Raw genomic sequence first — 26,126 nt, 5'->3', positions numbered from 1 at the left:
TATTTTAACCAAACCAACGAAAGCGTGCCCACGCGGACCCAACCTTTACTACGACCTGACACTTTGCCAAACCTTCCCCAAGAGCTACAGCAGCAGAAAGACTTGAGAAAATGATTTAAATGCGATATCCCAGAGCTGCCATGAGGAGCAGTGGAGGACCTCTCCTGCGGAGCATGGGAGAGCTGGAAGGAGGTTATCAGACACAGGCATCCCACGGGGATGCAGCACCACGGCACAGCAGCACCAGGTCCCATGCAGCGATGCTCCGAGAGGCACAGAGCACCCACAGCATGCAGCAACCCAAGACTGATCTCCACCTGCCCAGAAGCCATTTTTTCTCAGTGCCTTATAACGCGCTGCTGAGCTCTCAAGGAAGTGGCCAGCTGCCATAAAGACACCAGGAAAATCAGTGTTTTTCAAAGGAGGCACCCGCTTTTACTGTGTGGCAGTTATTATGCAGGATGTCCTGCAAACTGGGAGGATGTGGCTGTGCTCACAGCGCAGCTCCACGACTAAAAACCCTGTCCTTGACTTACTGACTGACTTAACGCTGCTGCCAAGCGTGGGCCAGGGAAGAGCAGGCTCAGCATTGCTGTGCGGAAGGGGCCAGACTCAAGCAGCAGGAGGTGCTGGGGATCAGGAAAAACCATGCTGAGATGTTGGATGGCAACAGAGGCAGCAGCAAGCCAGGACCTGACGAGCAGAGTATCTATTCTATAGGACACCTGTTCCTACCTTTCCACGACCAGAAAATTCACGTTGCGTCAGCTCTATTGATGTCATTTGAGCAGAAGCGACACGAAACAAATTTAAACCAAGGCCTATCACATTCAGAGACTTCTAATCTTAACTTCTGCACCCATGCCAATGACTTCACTCCTCTTTTCCCTTCCCTCCACCCTCACAAGGTAATTGCTCCCTTATAAACCCCAGCAGCCCGGGGACAGCACACACTTCAAACCAACAGATAATCTTGAACATCCACCTGGGATGTCACTGCGAAAGGCACCGTCAGTCTCTAACTAGCTAAGATGGATTTGTGCTGTCATCGGGCAGGTTCGTGCTCCAAGCTGAGAGGAGGGGTGCTCGATATGTTCATTGGTTTGTTTCGGAGCTCATCAAGGAGGAAACAGGAGCGAGGAGGGGATCAAATAGTCCCATGGTGCCAGTAAATGCTCAGCGGCTAAAGGTCTTTGTTCCAGTCCTGTCTTCCTTAATAGGCTTGATGTTAAAAACAGTCTGCTCAACCTGTAGCAAAGCCCCGTAGTCAAAAACCCTAATTATTCATTAATTCTCAGATCTTTAATGTTTTAATCACCTAGCTAATTTATATGGGAAACCCTACAGCTCACCACCTTCCGTGGAGAGCTGGCCCACGGATGATACCAAATATCAGTCTAATCATGGGAAAAAATCATGGGAACTGCCCGTGTCCACGTGGCCGAGCTGTCACCGCCAGGTCTGCCCACGAATCAGACACACTTGAAAAACCATAACACCCCAGACAGATTTTGTCTAGAGAGAAAGAAATACAGCAGCATCCTAAACAAAGCCACTTGCATTGAAAGAAATGGAAGAGCAAGGGGATGATGTGGTGGCTCTGGGTCTAAAAATCCACATTTGAGACTTTTGGGTAAATGAGGCAGGTGGTGGGTGCCCAGCCTTGAGTACTGCGTTTCTCACAAGGAGGGCTGGGTGCTGCAGCCTCTGCAGGCTGTGACCATTGCCAGCAGCCCAGGCAGGCCGTCCAAGCAGTGGCATGAGGAAAAGAGGGCCCTGCACATTTTTAGAAGTGTTACAGGTTAGTGTCCGTCCCAGGAGCCCTGGGGTCTTACAGCTCCAAAGGACCAGCTGGCAGAAAGCTGGTGTCCAGGAAGCGCTTGGAGGACCAGGAAAGCGCAGAGGGGCATCTTCAGCAAAACCTGCAAAAACAGTGCTAATTTACAGCTGCACTGCAGCCCGTGCCTCTAAGCTGTTCGCAGATGTGTGTGGAAAATAGCGTCAGTGCCTCAGTGAGGGAAGGCTGCAATCAGCTCCGTGACATTTGCCCAAGCGCCAGCTTTCTGCTTCATTTTTCCCACTCTCCCACAGTCCAGCTGAAAGCTCACAGAAGCCACTGTGAGTTGGGCCAAAATGAGTCGGAAATGGTCATTAAAAATATGGGAAACCGAGAGATGAAGGGAGCCAGCTGGCAAGCACATCCTGACAATCCTGCCGAAGCTGTCCCGGCTGCGCAGCAAAGAGCTGAGAACAAAGCAGAGGTGCTGGACGAGCCAGGGCCGGGAGCAGGGATCAGCTGGGGAAAGCAGAAAATAGCACAGACAAGGTTTTAGGAGATAACTGCACAAAGATAAATGCATTGATGCGCAGCCTTTTTTGTTTCTTAATGGATCATACAGAAACTTTGAGATTTGGTAGGCTTACAGAAAGGAGTCTTGTACAAAATGAAAAATCGGATGGACCATGGAAATGCAATGACCAAAATTAGCATCAAAAGGAGCAACCAAGCACAGGACTGACACAGCAACACCAGCACAGAGCCTGGCCAAAGCACCGGAGACATCCCCTTCACCACCACGATGCAGACTGCATCGTAAGGCATAGACTCTCCCAGACCCATCGCTGTGTGAGCCAGAGCAGGACTCATCCCGGCCTGACCTCAGTGGTCAAGGCCTGCCCCACATCAAGCATCAGGGTTCACATCCCCACCAAAGCACAAACAGAAATTCAAATACTGCAGTGAGTGCAACAAAATCTTGTTAAATCAGTTCTGCGCGTACCTCGCCTTTCGCACGGGCAGGGTGGCTGGCCGTCCAGACCCTTCCTGCTCACGTGCTACTACGGGTCTGGAGGTCTGGGCACACATCCTGCTAGCTCACTGGTGCTCAGGACCACTGCACGCTGTTCCTCGCTTGGATGACAACTTGGCTAGGTACTGCTTTCTGTACCACCACCTCCACTAACAAGCTCTGACATCTGTTCCCAGAGACAAAGGCCAGATTTGTGATGAATGCCTGATACCTTTTGTTCTAAGGAAGCCTGGAATAGATTATAAAAAGAGCCTATTCCCTTGGGTATAAAAGAATGCAAAGAACAGAGTGAAAGCGTCCTTCCTGAACATTATGCTAACATAAATAATAAGCAATCCATTTCTTTAAGTACCTAGGAGCTCAGTACTTCTATGAACAGGTTCAACGAGGCACGCATTGTCACACAATGCTGCACGTTTCTGAGCTGCCTGATATCATCGGTATCTGCTGGTATCGCTGTCCATAAATCACATCGGAGGCAGCCTGAGATGTGCACCACAGAGCTGTGACTGGCTGCAAATCCAGCAGCTTCGGCGTGCCTGCTTGCGAGCAGATAACACAAAGCTACAGCAAAAGGCAGCGAGATGAATAACTGAGAATTATTAACACTTCCAAGCTGATATCTCTGCTGGACAACACTGGTGCCAGGGCAGGTTCTGCTAGAGGAGAAATCACTGGCAGAAATTGTAGGCATTTTTTAATGCAACCTTTTTATTTACTATAAACTCTAGTCCTAGAAAGTAGGGGAAAGAGCAATATTTTTTTTCCAGACTTCTTATCCCAAACACCCATTTCTAAGAACTGAATCAATCTTTTCAGCAGGATTAGGAGAGCGACTAAATACCCATGAGACAGCTTCCCCGGGAAAATAGAAAAAAAAAAAAAAAAAGAAAAAAATAGCCAGCAGCACGGCAGCTGTCTGGTGGCAAGAAATAGCAACCACCACTTCACACCCATAGACCCAACCCCAGCTAACACAGACACCTTGGCAGCACTGACCCCAAAATCTGTGGCAGAAGGGGGAGCACAGAAAACTCCAGTAAACCACTCCCTCGTCCAGAGCCAGGCTTTGGGCCCAGGCTTTAACAAGCCCTAGCGACCAGCAGGTCCTGCTTCGAAATAGAAACCAAGGAGGGAGCAGAAGGGCAGGCTGTCCTCCCCGCCTGTGCCCCGAAGGAGCCGTTCCTGACGGCTGCCAGCTGTGGTGGCTCTTCATAAACATCAGGCAACCACTCCAATGATGTTTCCCTGGTCTGGGAGGTCCATGGGTTGATTTTCAGCTCTCTCTGTGGCCTCTACTAGCCGCGATCCTCCCCTGCACACTCCTGTCTGAGTTGTCCTCCAGGGGGGTAGAAAAGACCCTAACCCCAGCCCAAGGCAGTGGGCACCACCACCAGGATCGCTTGTCATGCGTGAGGGCTGGGGACCCCAGCTGGAGAACCCACAAGCTTCTCTCCATCCCATGCCATCATCTAAACACCTGGGAAATTTACAGGAAATATTGGGGGAAAATTTCTACTGAAACGAAAGGTTCTATCAAAAAGTTTCATTTCCTTCTAAAAAAGTTTGTAAAATTCATATTAAGTAGATAAGCTTTTTAACTGGCGTGTTTCCTTCAGAAATATAAGCAGAGCATTAAAAATTTACAAAAATTTATATTCTCCATTTCTTCTTTTCCCTGATCATGTTTGCCACAGGAGGCTGCTCTGATTGCTGCTCTCCTCATGGCTGAAGCATTTTAATCCCAAACCAGCACAAAGCACATCGCTGGCTGGAGCTGGCAAGACTTTCAAGGATCGGGAATGCCAGCAGCACACCAAACAGCGCAGGATAACCACCAGCCTCGCCACACACGTGCTAAGCCTTTGAATTAATGACCTTTATTTGGAAACACAAACTGCTCTCGTGTCTGCCCTGCACAACGAATTGCTCGGCACTGACTCAGACCTCAGCCCACGACCAGCGGATTCCTGGACTGCTTTTTTTTTTTTCAGATGTTGTAGTTGCAACTTGAAAGGGAATCAGCCTTATTTTGAGTCAGAATCAGGCCAAATGGCTGTTGGGTTTCTGACCAGAAGGAGCACATTTCTGTGGGAAGCATCAAAAGGAAGACCATTGGCGCACACGTACACCAACCGGCCCAGCGTGGAAATGAAAGAGCCACCCCCAAGCCTTTCTGTGTGTCAGAAAAATTAACACGAGCTTCATCCCATGAAAATGGGAAGCTAAGAAGACTGATTGAAACTAACCGTAACATCCACAGCCGCTGTAAAAGCTTATTATCCAGCAAATCTGATTCTTATCACATTTCATATGACATTACGGGGTTATAGTCTCGTCGGCTCTGTGACACACTCCTGCTTGGTGACAGGGGAGGCGAGATCCTGCCGTGATGGTCTCCAGACTGCACAGCCTCTGCACCTCTGTGTTTGCTGCCGGACCAGTTACCCTGACCCCACAAAGGGCAGATGCCCTCAATTTTGGCGGAAGATGGAACATCTCCACCAGCAAGCCGAACACCTGAGCAGCACCTTTCTCCCCAGCACCCACAGGAGCCCTCCTTTGGATTTCGCGTCCCCAGCCTCACTGCAGACAAAATGAGATTGGGGGTGCTCAGATGGGGGCAGCTGCTTCGCCCAGCGCAGGGAGCCGGCCCCGTGCTCAGGGTGCAGCGACGCGGCCGTCAGCCCCACCGCCTCCCCCAGCTGCAGCACAAATCTGCACACGAGCAGGCACTGGAGCTCTTGGAAAGACGCCCTCTTTCACTCAGTTTGATTTCATGCTGTGTGAGCTTTATCTGACTACCGAAGACACACAGTCGACACCAGGTCGGAGCCGATAAGTAGATCTGGCACGCTAATTGCGCCGTTTAATTTATGGCAGGAACAGGTTCTTCTGTTGGCTTCAGCACTCCACATCGGTGACATCCCCATCAGCTGTCCCCAGGCCCTCCCGTATGAGAGGACCCTGCTTGCCAGCCCTCTGCCTTTCTTTGGATGGCCAAAACCAAGACTCAGCACCTAACCAAATATCTGTGTCTCAGCTTTCTCCTTCCCTTCAAAACATACACAACACTACATAAAGCATCCCAACCCTTTCCTTACCACCAACCTATCCAGAGCAACTCAGACTGGTCAGCTTGCTCAGATAAATGTTTGTCCCAAAACTGCATCCATCAAAGTAACCTCACAGGAATGAGGGATGAAGCTCTCTTTAGCTATAACAAGGAGAACAGAGTCTAAAATAAAACACACGGAAGAAATAACAATATTGAACAGTAAGGCAATACTCTGCTTCAGAGCCACAGCCAGCCAATTCATTCCTTGCTCTCACGCCTCACAGGTGCATTTCTGAGCTTTTTGTATCATTAAATTTACCGCCAGCCCTCAGCTTACAGCAAACTGTCTACTCTTTGCATGGCAGAAACGCTGCAGAGTCCTAGGAGTAGGCACAGCAAGACGAGCAGAATTCCACCCCCCCAACCCACCTGCAACCTACTTTCCTGTCTGCAATCCCTGAGCCAGGCTCCAGGGAGAAGAAAGGGAGAAGAGCATCTGTAGACACGCACTCCTCTGCTACAGCGAGACATCAGCAGCTGAGCAGCGTGCACCACTCAAACAAAAATGGGGTTTTGTGGAGCGGGGAGAGCTGAGGGTTGGCATCTGCCCAGGACAAACGAATATATTCGGGTTACAACCAGGCAATTGCTCAAATAAGTCCTTGCTGCCTCTGAGCAGGAAAGACATCAACATACCACAGCACATAGTATAAAAGGAAGCTGATTCGCAATAAGCCATGACAGCTGGCAGGAAAATGCACATGTCCAAACCATTTTACTGAGCTCACACTGGGAAAACTGAGCACAGAGGAGTTAAAGCCATCGTGCTGGAAAGTAGGTCATACCTTGAGTCTGCCACATTAACGTTACAAAGGAGAGATGGCTGCTTTCTGTCCTTGGAAGTGGGCATCAAGAATTTCATTCCTGGCACTAGAGGATGTGGGGAGCAGCAGCTGGGAGGCCCAGAGCATCTTCCTGGAGCTGCCCAGTGCCACACGTCCCACCCTACAGCCTCTTGTGTATGGGCAAGTGATGGAGGGGTCGGCATCAGAAGCAAACAGGACTCTTTATGAGCAGAGGGGAAAGTCGGGTTCTACAAAACGTTCCAAGTATTTTTACTTCATGGCAGAGGGGAAAAAAAAAAAAAAAACACAACATGAAACATTGTTTGGGATCATTTGTTCCATTTGTCACATTCTAAAATGACCTATGCTGACTTTTAATGTGTTTTCCTTTTTAGCAAAAGCAATTCATGTCAAGTCCATAGATATTTTAGACTTGATTTAAAGCTGCCATTTTCCTGAAAAATGCAAAAACCTCAAATCCCGTGTGCATGAAAAACATCACCCAAACTAGACACCACGTCTCTCTGCTCTGCCAGAACGTCGGGAGGAGCGTGACCGTGCTCTCCACTAGCTGCCGGATCAAAACTGGGCAAAGGGCAGAGGACAGCAGGTAGGTGGACGAGGGACGTGCTTTTTCTGCCAGGTGGGCTAGCAGGGCAGCACAGACACTGCAGGAGGTGAGAAGTCTGAGTCACTAAAAGCACATCGCAGCCCTGCTTCGTTACAGGGCCCACCCAACCCGAGCCTCCTTGCCAGGCTGCCCTGGGAGCGGGGACAAAATCGGCATTATTAGGGACCAGAACCGCATCACCTCTGCGTCTGGCCAGTCCCCAGTGCGGGTAGTTTGTTTGTGAGCTGAGCAGAAAGTGGCATCACTGTCAAGTTACACTAGTGTCTAAAATGAAAAGGACAAATAAATAATACATCTAAGGTTCAGAACAGAGCTCAGCCCGCCCTCCTGGGGTGCTGAACTGGTGCTGCTGCAGCAGGCAGCAGAGGGATAGGGAGCAGCAGCTGCTGACAGGTGGGTGCAAAAGGGAAGGAAAAACATTCAGCAGCACTGTGCCCACCAGTCAGGATGGGAAGGAGATCCTTGTATCAGGTTATTGTCTTCTGGACCCTTTTGCACCTCGGGCTTTCCTTCTCCACAGAGCCCCAGCTGAGCCACGCCGCAGGTTCTCGGTGGTATGTGCGGAGCAGAGACCTCCCTCTGCGTCCAACCCCCCCCCACCTCTCACCGCCAGGCATCGTCGCCTCCCTGAACCGATCCACTTCTGAACACCAAGTCCCAGGACAAGGACTTGGCTATCTTCAATGCTCTTTGAAGCAAGAGCCATGTTTCTCTGCTCTGCCACGGTGAGGTCCTGCCCGTGGCCGCACTCCTCAGTGCTGCTGTAAAGTAATATAACACAGCACTTTGCTGCACCACTCTGTGCTGTGACAGCCTAGAGACGGGCAGATAATGAGCAAAGATAAACAGGCCATGCAAAGTGATAGCCAAGAATATTCATATAATAAAAGGAGGGGTTAGAAAGCGGAGAGTTAAGTAGTTGCTTCCAGATTTGCACACATTTCATGCTTTCCCTCCAGCACTCAGCCGGCTAAGCCTCGCTGGCACAGCCATATGGATGAGAACCAGCACAAAAGGCATCAGCAGCATCATTCACACCTGGGTGTACTCATGCACTTGGCCAATTCAAGGCCCAAAACACCCCATGATTCACCAAGCCATTCTAGCAAAAAAGCCTGATCAGAATTTCAACTGTTCTTATTTCCCCACACACACACACACAACATAACAAAATACTGCCAAACAGCAGGTCCCTGCTGCCACCAGCGTGTCATTGCACCTTGCCTGCCCATACTCTAATGGCCTTCATCCTCCCTGTACACGCATACTACGTCCAAGCAGAAACACTCAGGACATGCTGCATTTTGTATGGTGTAAAAGATGAACCTGATAAGCCACCGAAACACCAGATGGAGTCAGGGGGCGTACGAGTGCCCACCGCTCACTGGTGCTTCCCTACAGACACGTCCAGACACTCGCTCCCCAACCCGCTCCTACAGCCAGGAAAATCCTGTGCCATGGAGGCACAGCCTGGCTCCACCTGCCTGCCCGGGGCAGCCGACTTCGTGACTCGGCTTCGGCACAGTGCTCATGACGTCCAGTTTAAGACGACTGCTAATAGATGAGACATCGAGTTTTGAGTTCTCAGATAATTACTGAAACAGCGGATGGGAGCTGACACCGAACTCCAGGGAGGTCGGGACAGGACCCGGGTGTACGATTATTCTCCAGGTGTGTGTTGAATGTCCCAGACCTCTGCTCAGGGCTGCAAGCGGCTGTCACCACGTTACACCACCACGTTACACCCTTAGGGACAGCGCTGGCTCCCTCCTCACCTGTGCCTGCTGCCCCGCGCCTTACAAGGTGACTTAGCTTGAATCAAGCTGCGCGATAGTAGAGCTGAATTCAGGCAACAAGAAAATTGCACCCCATCCATCTCCGGTCAAATTCACAGAGACCTCTGAAAACCCATTGCTTGAAGAAGGACAAAGCTGTAAGGTTTGCTGCAAGAGGGGACAGGGCTGTAAGGTTTATTTTCCTTGGGGGCTGGCTGGACAGCCTGTCCCCAGCCGTTCTCCCACAAGGGTGTCGCAGATGGTCGCGATGCCCTTCGCCACCCAAGCCTCTGGTCTCTGGGGGAGGTTTTCCCTATGAATTCTCTGAACAAGCACAGCTGCACGTGTTCCTCATACACCTCCCATCCAAACCTGCCTCCACAAAGGACCCGAGCGTTTTTCCACCCTGCAGCGGACGCCCCTTGCTCAGAGCTGCAGCACTGCCAGCAGTCACGCTCCGGAAATAAGTAGTCAGGCCCAAAATACACGGGGCTAGATTAAAAGTCATAAGACCATTTAAAAAGTAACAATAATAGGGCTATTTGCCTTGATTTCTTTGTGAGCAGCCGGGGTCACGTTTCCAAGCTTTAATCTAAGAGCCATGAAAAAATATGTACTTCCAAATGAAAGCTGTCACAGGTCTCTGTAAGATGGGGATTAACGTAAGGCAACCAAGATCAAAAGACTTGTAACATAATAGCTCTTCCTTAATACACACCTCATTGCCACTCCTAAAAGATACTAATCTCCGTCTTTCTTAGAAATTTTTATTTATTTATTTATTTTTGGCCAGAACTATCACAGCAAACATGTAGTGTTGTTCTGAGGAAAACACAGTTTGCCAAGACATCTAAAATATTGTGTATTCCCTCCATCTGCTTCTCCTAAATAAACCCGGGGCCTTATCTAATATAATGAGTAGATGTTGGCAATAATTGCATAGCCATCTGTACCAAGCTTTAAACCTGTTGCAAGCTGTGCTGTGGACACGAGAAAGTCAGAATTTATTCCTTCCATACTGCAAACAGAAATCGTAACTTCCCCCCTTCTGTTTTTTTGGATAATTTAGCTATATCAGCTCATATGCTTGGTGCTTGGGGAGCGGTATCTCATAGCTGTGACAGATAAATCCCCTCTTTTCCCTATCTTGCATAGATAAGCTCAAGTTTTGCAGCTGACAAGGTTCAGAGCGGTCCCAGGTGAGCAGTTTGCAGCCCAGCAGCCTTGAAGAGCAATTTCGGCCCAGCTTGGTGCAAGCACAACGCGACACGTTCCAGCAGCGACTGCACAACACCAGCGTTCTGCCTCCGTCTGAGCCCTGCTGGGAGGGACCAGTCCCGAGGAGACTGCCCCAGAAACGTTTGTGCTTAATTAGGAAGTCCCTTCTGGCTGCACCCGGCCGCTTGCATCACTGCATGCAAGTCACCATCACCCAAATTTGCTGGGGAATGACTGATGTGATCGTCCCCTCTCAAGCTGAGCCCGCAGCAACTGAGGAGATCAGACAAGTCTTTTTTTAACCTTCTGCTGCTGCTGAGTCTACAGGAGCTACCACACCAGCTCCTTGCTGGTGAAGCTGCAGAAACAGGGATTTCCTGGCAAGAGCAATACTGGATCGGGCCACAGGGTGCAGGGCCACCCGGCAGAGCAGGAGTCACCACGGGGGCTCGTAGCAGGTCCCTGCCCTGGGGATGCTGCGGCCACGTTCACTCAACTGCTGAGCTCCCTCGGGGTGCACGCAGTCCCACACCAACACCTAGACACGCGACACTCAAAGGCAGGCCCCAGGTTCTTATACAGAGGGAGGATGGACATGAAATCCCATCAGCTTTTTCTGGATGTCGAACAAGGCGCTGGGAAGCAGGAGCCACGCTACTACTTTGGCTGCATTCTCTCCTATATCAAGCAAGATCCTGACTCCATCACCTTCCCCACCTGACCATAGCTGGGTCTGTCCCCTGCCACAGGCAGCAAGAGTAGGACATCTGATTTATTTTACCCTCTGTAGGCCATAATTGAAGGCTTCTGTAAGAGAGGAGTGCTCATATTTTCGCTCAAGAGTCAAAAACCCCAAGATCCTTGGATAGGAAGAACTGGAGAAAAGACAACCTGCTGCCAGTGAAATCTAATCAGCTAGATGCACCCAGGTACGCACTGGTCTGGCGTCAGAGAAGAGAGCAGAGCTTCTGCCATGCCCCGTGTGCTCAGGAGGCAACACTAAATGACTGCAGGAACCCCCATCGGTGCCAATACGTGCCATGCCTCCCTATGAGCATTCATTTGCCAGCCCTGCTTTCCACCTCCTCCACTCCACACTGCGGTCGCCCACTCTCTGCCCATTTTCCCCACCCCTTCTCACCCACCCCAGCATGCCAGCCCCTGCCCAGGACCAGCACGATCCCCCTGAGGGCTACCAGCCAGCGACACGAGCAGCAGCACGGCCAGGCTGCACTGAGCGGAGCCGGCAGCACCTCAGAGGCCAGACCAATGTCACTGATGCAGGGAAGTGACATCTTTATATCAGGAGAGGGGAATGTGCTTAAATTAATTGGCAGTTCAGATAACGGAGGCTTTCGCTCTCCACTGGGCTGTTAAGAATGCGGGAATTGCTGCAGATAAAAGTCTGGCAGCATTTTCATCATAAGCTCAATGTCTCTGGGCTGTATAATCCAGCCATTAAATAATATATGCTCTGGGCTGAAACTTGACATAGAAGGTCCCAGCGCAGCAGCAAATGTTTGTGTTTTCCAAATTTCCAGAGCAGTCTCCCTGGGCCCGCTGGGGAGTTACAAGCCGGCAGAGCAGAGATGGAAGTTGCAGTTTTCCAGGCGAGGCTGTGCTTGCACAAGTCTTTGCGGGTTTGGGGGTTTTGTTTCATCGCAGTGGCCACAAAGGCAAGTTTGTCTGCGTGTTGCAGCTCCGTGAAACAAAAGCAGAAGGAGCATCTGGCGGGGAAGGCTGGGTGTTCGTCGGTGCTGCTGTTTTGCTGCAGTGAGTTCCCCCGTGACACGAAGGCAGACCTGAATTATGGGGTAGGAGAGAGAGGTCCTGTGGGGGATTTCTCAGCTGCAGAAGAGGCAGGAAGCATCCTGCAATCCACAGCAGCTTTCTGACAAGGCAGAGCATGAGAATATAGCACAGAGGGCTTTGGGACATAGGCCAACGGCATCAGATGCTTTTTGTTGATCCAGCCTATTGCTGTGAAATGATCCAGAAATCCCTCCTAGCTTTTCAGCACCAGAGTTAAGTGTCCAGCTAGGAGCTAAATCACCTCCGCAGCCAACGGAGAAGAGCAAAAGCAGAGAAAAAGAAACCAAAAACAGCACTGGCAACCTCTGGCACCCAAAATACGTGGCTCAGGTTCACCAAGGAGCAGCAAGAGCGGCTTTAACATCTGACCCGAGTTTAATCACCAACAGGACAAGTCACTGCTTTATACTGTGCTTCTCTTTTCCCTTTATCATACACCTCTCTTGCTTGAGCTGGGATTTTTAGGAAGGGGATGCTTCTCATTTGACAGGGTTTCAATCTCAGGGCATCCGTAGGACCCTCTCTCTGGGACCTAGCCCCAGCTCCTCTTCAGCTCACAACACCCATCTCCGTTAAACCACCCAGCTCACTGCTGAGCAGGAAAAAAGCCCCAGAAATGCAGCTCCGAGGCTGCACCCAGCTTGCAGGGAGCAGACCAGCGTCCAGACAGCGCTAAGCTCCAAGCGGGAAGGTGCGGGGAGGACGCAGCATGGTTCCAGAGTAAGCGTTTCTGACGCTTGCTTAGTCATCGCCTTCCCTCCTGCCTGGTACGAGTGATTCCTGCCTCCTGTAGCCCTGGAAACCGCGGGAGGAGGCAGCTCCAGATGCGTACGTGGCAGCTCCAGGCGTGGGCTGTCACCGCGAGGTGTCGGGGGGAGGGGAAGCTGGGATGTGTCACCCCTGCCCAGGTCCTCGCTGCCACCGAGGGGACCCTGCGAAAGAGCCTTGGGTAGGGCCAGGAACAACCTGTAAAAGCTCTGGAAACTTTTCTCCATCTTTTAGGTCAGGAAGGTGACGCCACAGCCAGGGCTGAGAGCTGTAGCACTCCCCAGCGCCAGCAAAGAAATTGTGATTGAGAGGTCTCAGCTAAAATCTGGGTGCAGATAAGTATCAGAAACCTCCTCCCCACATCACCGCTGAAGGACTCCAAGGGGTCATTTACAGTTTTAGACTCCACACAGCATTTCAGAATAATTTTTTAATTATTATGAATAATTAAAACCACAGAAGGAGACAGTCCAGCATGTCCCTAGGCCTCATATATCATCCAGGTCAGCCCGTACAAGATGAGATAACCCAACACAGGGTCTCCTTACTACATGGTGCATCAACTGCGAAAAGTCCATTCCGCTAGCTATTAGTGAGGATGAATAGGAGAGGAAGAAAACTGGCATGCCAATAAAGCAGAAAGGGCCCCTGGGCCCGCCGACAGTCCATCTTCCCACAGCAAGCAAGGAATGATTTTGTTTGGTAACTCCTGCATCAGATCTCAGGGATGAAGCCGGAGTATCAGCTCCAGGAAAACCAGTAAAGATAAGGGCAGGGTCGGTCATTCTGCTTGTTGCCAGAGAGCAACAAACCCCCTCTGACCTCCTGCAGGGTGTCAGGTCCACACTCCAAACTATCCTTCACAGGGAGGAACCCAGCTCCACCTCAGAGCTCCCAGCGAACGATCCTCAGGAGAGGGGGCACGGCCCGGGGGGCTGCCACCACAGCCCTGCCATCCGCCCGCCCCGAGCTGTGCCTGTCCTTCTCTGCCCCCTGCCCCAGTCACATTTCTGCTCCCACAGCTCGGGGCTTGCAGCCTCAGAGGAGAAAGCAGGGTTTCAAGATTTGTTTCCCCTGGCTATTTTTTCTTTCCTCCTCCTACACCGGCGTCTCTGAAGATGCAACAATTTCTGGGCTGTGCAACAGAAGGGAGCATCGCTGCGTGTCATCGCAAACCCCACCGTGCCGCAGACCCCTGCGCAACCAGGGGATGAAACACATCCGTGGCAGGTGTGTGGAGACACCAAGAGCGAGGAGCACCCGAAAACCAACTCAAGTCCTACTTTAATCAATGCCCAACCTGTTTTGGGAACATCAGCAACTTGATTTTGCTTTCCTCCTGCCCCAATTGTTTTCTCCAGCATCACTGGACCAGCCCATAGCCCTGGCCAGGTGCTGCCAGCAGCTCTGCAGAGCTCCAGCGCCCAGCACAACGGCAACACCGCCTTGTTTCAGGGCTCTCAGCGCTACCTCGGTTAAGAAACAGCAGAAGAAAGCACAAAACACTGCATTGTGTAACTCCTACACTAAAACCAGCCCCGGCAAAATGCAAATAGGTGGCATCTTAGTGGCAATAATTCAAGCAAATCAAGAGGTATTGCTAGTTCTTAGAAAAGGCACTCGGCAAAGAAGGTTCTTGAGATGAAAAATACCTTTCTTCCACCCCAAAAAAAAAAATGTTTGTTTTTAGAGAAACATCAATTTCAGTTTTCCAGTGGGAAATAACAAAACATTTTGGTTTCATTTTTACTTCAAATATGACTTCAGATTTTATTTTTATTTGGTTGTCTTTAACTGCAATGATATTGTAAAGCTGGCTGAAAGCAGACATTTTCACTTAAAATCAGGTTGAAACCTCCCAGGGGGAAGCTCTACCTTTTGAAACAAAACTTTGGGAACCAGGAATTTCTCTCTGCTTTTTCTCATTGGGGAAAAATCTGGATTTCTGAGCAGCCATCCTGCACCCCTGGAGAGAGTCTGCCCTCACACCTGGGTCAATTCAAACCTTCCCATTGGGACATGGTGGGTGTTGAGCATCTGAGATGGAAGCAGAGGTTTGGCTGTTTCTCCCCAGTGCTGATTTTGCCTTCAGAGCTGCGCGTGCCCCGTGTGCCCAAAGCCTTCTTGTATGGCCACCATCCCAGCTCGATTTCCCAGGGCTGAGGAGGAGGGCTCAGAGAAAGCCACTCACCTTTCCAGCTGCTGGTGGCTCAGAACTGGTTGTGCTTTGGTATTTATACAGTAGTGCTACTTGCCACAGCTGTCTTCCATAGATCACGCTCTGAACAGGCAAGGGAACTCCTTCGGTTCCCTGCAACTCACTGAGAGGCACTGGATTTACGTTGTCTCTTCCCTTTTGTTGTCATAGTCCCCAGCAGCCTGGCACGGCATGGAGGTGAGGGCAGGAAAGCTCAAACACAAATCCAGGTTGCAGAGGAAAGCACAGATTCAAAGTGGGCTTTGCACCACCAGATCAGGGAGGAGTTGGGGTGTGAACGCAACACTGGGGGTGAGCAAGAACTGCTTCAGAAGGAGCGGACATGGCAAGATGCATCCTCCCCCTAGAGGGCAAGTCCTGGGACTGTGCAGGACGCAGGTGTCCAAAGTTTCCAGCAAAAGAGGACAAGTGAAGTTGTGGGAGGAGGAGAAAAGCAGGGGAGCAAAGAGGGAGGCTGAGGATGCCAAGAAACATCAATTGCACGGCTTTGCCAAGAGCACAGGTGAAGCTGGAGCAATAAAGCTTGCATATAACAAAGTTTGTACGTCTCTAACCAAGCCTGTAAGTTTTGATCACACCTTCTGTAGCTCTTGTACAGCCTGAGACAAGCATGGTTCAGTCACCCCTTCCACTGCAGCTCTTGCAGGGCTGCAGGTCCCAGTTAACGTGGAGCTGTGCCGTCCCACCACGCTCCACGCAGCTCCGTGACCCCTGACAGAAGCAGCACTGATGCACACATAGCCTGGGCACTGCCGTCCTGGCCCTCAGCACCTCACACACCTCTTCCTGAGCCAGGCGCTCACCCTCACGTCCCCGTACCCCACCCTGTATCGTGCTGATCTCATCTGCCAGGATCCATCCCCACCCCGGCCCCAACGCCTCCCAGATTTGAGCTCAAGCTCTGCCACAGATTACAACGGCGAACCCAAAACAAGGAGAAAGCTGAGGCCACCAAATTCATTACGCTGGCTGGCCCTGGAGCAAGTTTTTAACTCCCCCACACAGAAGAGAGAGGCCAGGCCTGTGCATGCAGCCACAGCAAGCCCCTGGAAGGCACAGCTCAGTGCCAGAGCTCGGTTTGCGCCGTTCCCCTTTCCCTGCCCAGCTGCAGGACGGAAGACTTCCTTCCCCTTTCCATTCTCCTCTTGTTCCAGTTGTCTCCCTTGTTAAATGAATGAGACGACAGAATTTTAATGCCTCTTATGTTCTGCGAAAGATAACAGCAAATGGTACCACTCTGACCTTTCCAGCACTTCCACGTGTGGCCGTCCAGGACCGCTCTGCCCTCTCGTGCCCATCACGAAGAGTGGTGGCTGCTGAGGGCATCACTGCACTTGGAGTAAAACAGCAACGGGAAGGATTGAAAAAAACACCTTTTCCATAGGGTCAACCCCTTCTATAGGAACAGCCCAGCTGCCCAAGGGGCAGAGGATGGGAAGCAGGAGCTGCCACCAGCCCCTAACACGTGTCCCGATATCAGGCTGGCGGGCACGTCAGCACAGCATCAGGGTGGGCAGCAGCGCAGCTTTATGGAAGATGGCGATGGAAAACCACTTCTGTGCTGTGGGGAGAGGGCAATTAGCTCTTCCTGAGCACAGAAAACAGATTTTCTTGGTCTCACCAGCCAGGGAACGAAGACATGGTGGAGCCCTGCACCTTACTCAGCACACACACACCATCAAGGCCCCAGACCCATCCGCTCCAGGCTGTTTTCCAAGCACTAGAGAGGTGCTGTCACCTGGCCGGGAGGAGGACATGGAGCTCTGCTTTCTGCCCTCCCGGGGGGGATTTGCCTCCCTCCCCCTGTCCACGCAGCTCCAGCAGTCCCAGAAGGAGCTGCCCAAAGAGCAGCACCAGCAGACAGGGGCACACAACAGCCTTGGTGGGGAAACTGCTGATGGCAGCCAGAGCAGCCCCTCTCTGTGCTCTGATTCACACCGGCCACGGATGGGACCATCTCCAAGCACAAACTCCCACGCAGGACAGCCTATCTTCCTCCAAGCTGCCTCAACACAGCCCAAAGGGCTCCTCCTCCTGCTCTCTTTCCTCTTCCAAAATCGCCCTCTTCCCCAAGCGTTGAACCTGAAATCCCCTCTAACAAACTCCTCTCCACTGCGGGGAGAAAACAGCTCTGGCTGCCACAGGCAAGCAATAACCTAGTAAATTTTAATCCTTGCCTGTTATTGTATTACCACTAGAAGCACACGGATTGAGATAAAAGGCTCACCAGCCCAACCATAATTATATTAAAAAGGTAATTATCTCCTCTTCCACCTGACTTTGTGCTTTCTTTCTGTAACGAAGTTTCCAGCTAATGTTTGCAGCGACAGGGCCAGCCGCCACGAAATCACGGGGAGATGTAAAAGCTAATTGACTGTTTAGAGCATGAGAAACAGCGGATCACGGCTGCGGAGAAAAGAAAGGAGCGGGGGAGCCCTGCGCCGGGAGCACACCGGAGCTCCCGACTGCTGCTGATGCCCTGCCATAAAATATGCTAGGAGCATATTTAAAAAAAAAAAAAAAAAAAAAAAAAAGACATTTCCACCTTTCAGTTCTACTGATTTACTTGCTAACTAAGGAGAGCGGCTGCTGTCCCATCCAAAACCATCTCACCGTGGTGCTGGCTGTGGTGGGAAGGTTACAAGAGAGAAGGGAAACTGAGCCACGCAGAGGGACTTCAGGGCATCCTGCAGGTGCCCCAAGCCCCCACCCAAACGCTCCGTCTGCATCAATTTGGGCCGCAGCTGCCTCTGTCTTCACTCCTGTTTCTAAGCATGGAAGCAACACGAGGACTCTTCTCCAGCAGACAAGAAGTTTTCTGGGACCAAGCGAGCTAAATATAATTCTGCACAAGCACACATCGTACGGATCACAACACGAAGATGTTGGCTGACATGTGTTGGAGCTATTGTTTCACAGAGGTTTCTTTGTGCTATGTACTATCACTGAGCAGCATAAAATTGCCATTTAAGATGTTTAATTGTACTAATTATAATCTCTTGGGGAACATTTTGAAAAATTACTGTTTTGTACCAATGCGTAACTGACCATATGCTGCCCTCTATGGTATTGCCACCAGCTTTTCTTCTAGCCTTCCAAATTACAAGGTAGGACAGATCTTTGCAAACTCCCAGCAGGATCGGTTCCCACCCAACACAGCAGCTTGGGTCGTTTGTCTGATGCCAATGCAAAAGAGGATCTTAATTTCCTAAATGATAAGTGATGTCCTAATGACTTGGAAAAGTATCCTAAAAAGCCAAAAGTCAAACCACTTTTCAGCTAAAGTTTCTCAACAGCAAAATTCGCATTGATTTTGCTAGGACTGAAAGTTTGGTGTCTTTGCGCCACTGCCCCCCACTTCCAGTGCTTCTATTTTCAAGGTGGAGCTAAACTACCCCAAGGACTTTGGTCCCAGCCCTCAGGAACCACTCAACACCTCCAGGTGCAACAGAAGAACCAGCATGGACACTGGCTTCCAACTCCACCAGTACTCTGCTGGGCACCAGCAGACCACCTTCCTCCATCTCTTCCCACTTGATAGCACTCGTGGCCTACTCTGCAGCACAGGGTTTCGGTTTCCCCTGGTGTTCTCAAACATTCAGCTCTTCAGACCACAACGTCCATGCACCGCAGTGATACCCAGAGGTCTCAGTGTCAGATATTTTCTGGGCTGGGCATCACCCCCCAAACTCTGCAAGGATGTAACATCCCAAAGAGCTCACAGCATCCTCCCCACACACTGACAACCCTCCCCAGGACTCCTGATGTGGCAAAGGGACACTTGGAGGAGTTTCTGCTCCCCAGTGCGCAATTGTGTGAAAACTGCTGGTCTGAAGCAGGATCACCAGAGCAGGGCAGAGGATGGAGGACGATCGCATCACGGGAGGATGCGGCAGGGAGCGAGCACCTGCCGCATCCCACACCTGCCCTTCCCGCAGCATCTCTTGACAGCGCACAGCTCCAGCAACATTTTACAGCTTTGCAGGATGCGCTTCCCAAAACCCAGCCAGCCAATTCTAGAAACTGCCTCGAAAGGAGCCTGCCACCAGCTATTCATAGAGATGGGGCAACTGGGAGAGGAGATTTGGCTGGAGATAGTTTTTTTTTTTTTTTTATTAGGTTTAAAACTTCCAGCCTGTAAACAGCTCTTCCAAAGTAGTTGCTGGATGCAGCTGGATGAATCTGGATGCAGCAGAGAGGAAGAAGTAAAAGCAGATAAAATCAGTTGTGCAATCCAATGCCATGTTCTTCCAACGCGGCAGTCTAGAGACCCCATGTGTTTACAGAAATACCTCTCTAATCCCTCATTTATCTAGGGATCTGTCCCACTCATCATTTCTAGGGGACACCGGCAGTGGTGCAAGAATAGCAGAACAGCAGAATCGATTTGCTTCTTGTTCAGGCAATGCAGACCCCAGGCCCCTGCCAGCTCCAGCCTCCCCTCCAGCACAAGCTCATCGAGCTCTGCACTGACACCGGAGCCAGGGCCAGACATGCGAAAGGCCCAGGGCTATGGAGCTGATGTGACTTCATCAGGTTACAAACGCATGCATTAAATTGCTTCTGTGCGAATCCTTATCCCCCACTCGATACCTGGGGAAAAGCCACGACAGAGTCAGCACCTCTCTGCAGCACAGCCAGTGTCAGTACCTCAACCACAACCACACAACGAGCAATTTTGGAAGAGCAAACAAGTGGCAGCCACTCTCTGTACCGACTCCTCTCCCTCCAAGCCCACCACTGGCCCTGAAAGATGCTGCCCTCTACGGTCCCACCCCACTGACGGATCAGTTTTCCTTGCAGCATCCAACCTCTCCGTAGGGTGCAAGGTCAGCAAATCCTCCTCCGCAGCTCAGCCTGCAGGTCACCGGGCTCCAGCGTTTGCCTGCAGCCTGAATAATTGACTCATCTGTAGGCTTTCATCTCCTCCCTGGGCTGGGAAGATTAAGTCAAATTGCACCTTCAAAATGCAAGCTGCCTCTTGCCACCCTTGCCAGTCAATAAATCCCTACCACCCTCACTCTGTGGTTTTCAGCACAGCAATGAAAATATCAGGCCAAAGCACTTGCGGAAACGTCCCTCTCATCTGTCACACAGCTTGCTCTGAAACATGAGCATCCTTTAACCTGCCTTTACTTATTTATTCACGCAGGAGAGGGAGAAAAACATCCCAGACTAGGCTGTGTCAGCAATTAGGAGCATGAAGTACCTGGCAAGAGCAGCTTTATAATTAGAGCGTTGTCTTGTCCTTCTCTTCTTCCCCTGCCAAAAAGAAATCACTGAAACCTTTTACCTCCCCACCAACACCGCTGGCAGAGGAGGAGGTGTGGGCTATGGAAGCAGAGGCAGCTTTCTGCTAGCAAGTGCCAGGAGGACAGAGGGTGGGAAAGGCAGATTTCTCAGCCCCTGTTGATCTCACGTCCCTGTTCCACAAGCAGAGCAGACACGGGGATTAAGGCGGGTGCTTTTCCTGCTGGAAGATCTGAATGTCAGCCTTTTATGAACATCAGCAGCACCTGGATGTTTCAGCCTGTGAGCTGTCAGCAGGCAATTCCCTGCTTAGTGAAGACATTTGGATGCTCAGAACTCATGAGACAACCTGCTGCCTCACTCCCTTGACTGAAAAATGGGCTTTTCCCATGCCCTCATGCACCAGTGCTGGCCCTCAGGATATTCCTACCTTCCCCACTGCCTTCAGACCACTCACATACACACACCACACGTGTCCACCCCACTCAGGGTACCGCAGTGCCCCCCAGCCCCTCTGAAAAGTCACCCCAAACCAGTCCCACCAGCATCAGCAGCCTGCCTGCACTCCACACCTGCAGTCACTGTCCATATAACAGACAAGCCTTTTTTCCACACCCCCAGCCATTGCCAGCTTGCTCCACGTCAGCTCTCTCTCATCTCCCTTTTAATTCTTAAATCATAAACTGCATTTCTCCAGTACTCTGATGTTTTATACTCTTAGGCTAGAATAAATACATTGACCCTAACTTCTATTTATCAACAAGATTGGTCCCTTACAGCCAGAGCCTAGTGGATGACTGCTGCTGAGAATAAAATAACCAAATACAGTGCAAACCTGATTGACATCTTCTGGGCCAGGCCAGCACCTCCAGACCACCCTAACTCCCATGTCCCACAAGCACGGTGGCCAGAGCCACCCCCTCTCCACAGGGCATTTTTTTTTTTTTTTTTTTTTTAAACTCCAGCCTGATGAATTTGCCTTCGGCCTTGCTCTTGCACTACCATGCCAAAACGCACTACCAAAAACACAGAAGAAGGAGAAGGGAATGGACACAGCTCTGGGTTCAGCTTGTCCTGCTTGTGCACCTACGCGCACAGAAGAGACCAGCCCTGCAATGAGCCGCCCTATGCCCAAGGGAGCATTTTTGCCCTGTAGGAAGTATCCAGAACGAAGGCAATGTTTGTGCTACCAAAGTTTGAAAGAGCCCCAGACAACCCAAGGCCACAAGGGCACAGAATGGTCTCTGCCCATAGGGCATGGCAGGAGATGGGATTTCTCTCCATGGAGCAGCCGCAGCAGGCCTGGTGGACACCACAAAGCACCCTGGGGGCTAGTGACCTGGTAAATGTGGGCCACCAAACTGCAAACTCCTTCCTTGTGGGTCTGAAGGACAGCGCTGGCACAGAGTGGGTGCAGAGCGGCTGCTGGGGCTCGGCAGGCAGCAAAACCCAGTCCCTGGCACAGGGAAGGCCCCGAGCTCTGACACTTCACAGCACCGGGGCTCCTCGGGGCAGGGACCATCACTCCCAGGACTCATTTCCCCTGCCCTTCCAGACCCTCAAAGCTCACCGTTTAAGCCAGTCCCTCAGTCTCCCCGTCCTGTCCCACCGTGGAGAGAAGCCCCCGGAGCATGGATGCCTCCCCCAGACTTCAGCAGCAGACTTGAAAATCAGAAACCCGCTCCCCGCCCCCATGCCCAGACAGCACCTCACAGTGGCCTCCCACTACCAACACAGCACCAGCAGTCATTTATGCAGCAGGAAAGCTGAAGACAGCTGTGCTCAGGCTTTTGCTCAAAGATTTGCAATGCAGAGGGCCTTACTCTGAACAGGGTTGGCTCCACGTCCCACAGCAGGCATTTCCATCAGGACCCACGTGCTGGTCTCCCCAGCTCAGGGCCACAAGTGCCAATACCCCTTATTTATTATATTAGTCCAATTTGAGCCATTTCCTTTGCTACACAGCTCTGCATGGCTTCCAGTGCCAGATATTGATGGAGTTTAACGAGGAGTAGCTGATGCCCATGCACATTTCACTTCCACACCACACATAGCAGGAGGCCCCTGGGCTTGGCAGGGACCTGCTCACCACAAGGAGCCGAGCCCACTGCCCTCCTCGGCCACCACACGTCCTTTCCCCTCTGAAGCACAGACAGGGGATCCCCCAGGCCCTTTCATCTTCACCTGAACTTGCAAGAAGCAATTTGAGAAAATGCAGCCAGGCATTGCCGTCTCTTCCGAATGACCAAAACATTTTGAAGACTGCCCCATAGCTACCATTTCCCTTCTTTATCAGGGGAAATCCCTAAATGTGTCCCCTCAGACTGTTGTTCCCTCTGATCTCCAGGATACACTGCCCTTCCCATTGCACATCTGATGCCAGCTCTCAGGAGAGAGCTGCACCATCCCCAAGCACAGCCTAGCTTCACCCAAATCCCATCACCAGCCTGGCCCTCTCCAAATTCCCTTGCAAAAGCAGCGCATAACCCAACAGGACGAAGGCTTTCCAGACGTGCCCTCAGCCCTGTACGTGGAATCACCCACAGCCCACCTTTCACCTTGCCACACCCACACCTACATCACAGGGCTAGCAGGAGAACTCCAGCTCCTTGCCAGCCAGCAGAGCATTGCTGAAATTGCTTTGTAATTCGTTACCCCCCAAACAAGCCAGGGTGTGCCAGGAGCAGGTGGATTCACGGGCAACATCTAGGGCCAGCACCTGCCCTACAAAGAAACCCCATGGACTGTTTAAGGGACTGAGGAGGTACAGGACACAAGGGGATGGGGCTGCTGCACACCCCAATGCGTGGCTGGAGGGACGCATCCTGCACTGGGAACCCTGGGTGCCTTTGGGAGGCAGCCACGCGTTAGCACTGCCAAACAGCAAGGCTCAGACAAATCAATTCTTCACCAGGGCTAATCAAGGTGACACATGAGGATTTCTGCTGAATATTCAGACAGCAGAGCAGGTTAAGCTGCCTGAAGCCCTGAGATATCGCTGCCAAGGCCAAAACCCGTGCCCAACCCTTCTCACCCCCAGAGACAGCTAATGGCTTAACACACGGTTTGCTATCTTGCACCAAAATATATATATATATATATAAAATCTGCGCAGATGTTAGTAACTGCTAGCATCTTCGGAGATTTGCAGTGTTTGTGCAGTAAGTAGATTTCAATTAAAGCCATCTATAAAGAGAGAGGGCCCCTCTTTCTGTCTAAATCACAGCCGCACATCAGAAGGAGCAGAAAATGTATTTTTAAGCAATATACCTCAGATGGTGGAGAGCAGCATCCGCTTACATGGAGGGGGAAACAGATTAATTGATGCAGGTCAAACCAGAGCAAGCCTCTCAATTATTCTACAGTAATTACCCTAATAAAAATTTAAACACACAAGCCAACTCAGTAGGTTTTAGCCTCAATATTAACTACATGAGAAACTTGTCTTCTACAGCTGCACAAGGAAAAATTTGTAGTCGGAGACCAATACCCAGACCCCCGGACAGGTCTCCTTCCCACAAACAGCCATTTGAGGCGCACAGTGATACATTACCAGTACACACACACACGCAGATTCCCAGGTTCTGTACAAACACAGCTGTCGCTTGAGGAAAATAAAATCTGCACATAACACTATACATCTCCAGTCCACACACTGATTTCTCCCTTACAAAAGCACTGGTGTGCATCCTAAGTAACATGAGTTTCCCATCCAGCATCCTCTGAAGTTGAGAAATATTATTTTCATTCTCATTTCTAACAGTGGGAATGTGTTAAAAGAGATAACTTTCTGGAAGATACTTTATCAAAGGAAAATGTGTGTGGAGTGAAACCAAAAGTGTTGGCTAATTTGGGCTGAATACAGTAAATAGCCTCAGCCAGGAAAAGTGAAGAGCTGAAAGAGTAATCAAACGTTTCCTCTCAGTGTTTGCTAAATTAGGTGGTTCGAAATGGTGTTTTAACTTCATCAATTCTCCATATGTCAGCATAAATGAGCATTAAAAAATATATATATAAACAGTAAAATGGAGCAACACATCTTATTTTCATATCTTGGGAAAAAATAACAATGAGAAATGTACCTAGGGTCCACCAACTGTGCTGGGGCTTGTTTTTCTCAGACTGTTCACCAGAAATCGAAAATAATTGACCGAGCACTAGAGAAGAGGATGCGTTGAGGCCCCCAGAGCATGCCACTTGTCCCCGTGCTAGCCTCTGCCCCAGGACCTTCGCAGCCCGGTGAGCTGCACTGTGGTGGCCCAGGCTCCCAGGAAAGGACACCCTGAGTAAGGTGCCCATGCTGATAGCAAGATTAGGAGCCTCACATTGCAATTTCCCCATGGCCAAAGCAGTGGGACCAGGCTGCAAAGTTGTTCCCTGCTCCACAGCCACCAACATTCCCATCTGTCCCAAAAGCAAGGGCTTGCACCATGCAGGAGGGAAGCCTGCCCCGGTGCTTCTGCTTTTCCCAGGGATGAGCAGAGCTGCAAAGGCTCAGAGGACAGGATGTTTTAGGAATTCCTAGACACACCTTGTCCATGCACTTCCACTTGTTCGAGGGCCCATTCCTCTCGCCTATTGTGTGGCCACAGTTCCTCAGGGGCTAACGCTTCAATAAGGAAAACACAAATATAGAAGTCTTCAGCAGATTTGGGTGATGCTTTTTGCAGAACCTCTGCCTGGAGGAATGCACCCCTAAACCTCCTGATTCAGGTTGCGTTTGGTGATTCTCAGGGTCATATTTCAGCACTAGGGGAAAAAATGGGATTGGAAAGAGGGGGGCTAAATTCAGAGAAGGACGAAGCACTGGTGCCACCCTCCTTCCCCCAAGATCTAAGCACTGGCATGCTCCTGCAGGCACAGGAGGCCACAGTCCCTCCAAAGCAAGCAGACCTGGGCTCACTTCTGCCAGAACAGGGTCCTTGCTCCCAGCACACCAGAGTGCGGACACGAGGCTCTCAATTCCTCCTCTTGGGGCTGCATCACTCGCTGCAGATGAATGTGTGCCGAGCAGGACAGAGAAGGCAGGTGCCCAAAATGCCGGTGAGGGACCCTGCCTGCTCCCTGCTGCAACAACTGCTCCCTGAATTTGTATGGAAGGAGGAGAGCTGCTCCACCAAAGGGATTCAAAATGCCTGGCAGCCTGGTGATTAGGGTGCTCATTAAAAATATAACACTGCTTTTGATTCCTGTCCTGAAATCAACCAGGGCCTAGCTCTGAAGGTTGCTCTCCTAAATCCAAAAGCTCTTGAGCGTGATGCAGCAAGGAGCTCTTGGACAAGTTGTGCCTCTTCACTTGGAGCTGTTCCACTTCAGTGAACACCCTTAAACACCTGTGGATGGCATCAGGGAGGCTACCAAAGCAAGCAGTTATGGTTTCATGCCTACAGCAGGACACCCATGCTCCTTTTTATCAGATGTACCACTCGGCTAAACACCAAGTCAGATCAGGTGAAGAAGAGCATTTAAAACAGAACAAAATGTTCTTATTTTGTTACTCTAATACTCAAAACCTTCATTTGCCTATTCTGGTCACCCAAAACAATAACTACCCCTCATCTCCCAGCTGGTCCCAGAGCAGGAAAAGGGCATTCTGCTCCATCACTTCCCATCAGCAACAACCCTAGAGATAGATAGCAGGTATATCATGCAGAGACACGCTACAGCACACAAGCGGATCTCCCCAGTAGCTGCCCAGCTGCAAAGTGGTGCCCATCAGCTGCACAGGGATCACTTATCAA

The 26,126-nt window shown here is 50.9% G+C and overlaps 1 protein-coding gene across 17 annotated transcripts in view; it reads right to left on the bottom strand.

The window, feature by feature from the left end:
- The window catches only part of LOC121057530 (voltage-dependent N-type calcium channel subunit alpha-1B-like), a 284,260-nt gene that overhangs the window by 181,023 nt on the left and 77,111 nt on the right, over positions 1 to 26,126 (bottom strand). The window lies entirely within an intron of this gene.

This window comes from Cygnus olor, chromosome 19 (genome assembly GCF_009769625.2).
Source record: "Cygnus olor isolate bCygOlo1 chromosome 19, bCygOlo1.pri.v2, whole genome shotgun sequence".
Classification (NCBI taxonomy): Eukaryota; Metazoa; Chordata; class Aves; order Anseriformes; family Anatidae; genus Cygnus; species Cygnus olor.
The sequence above is the reverse complement of the archived record's forward strand: the minus strand, read 5'-3'. Positions and strand labels throughout refer to the sequence as shown.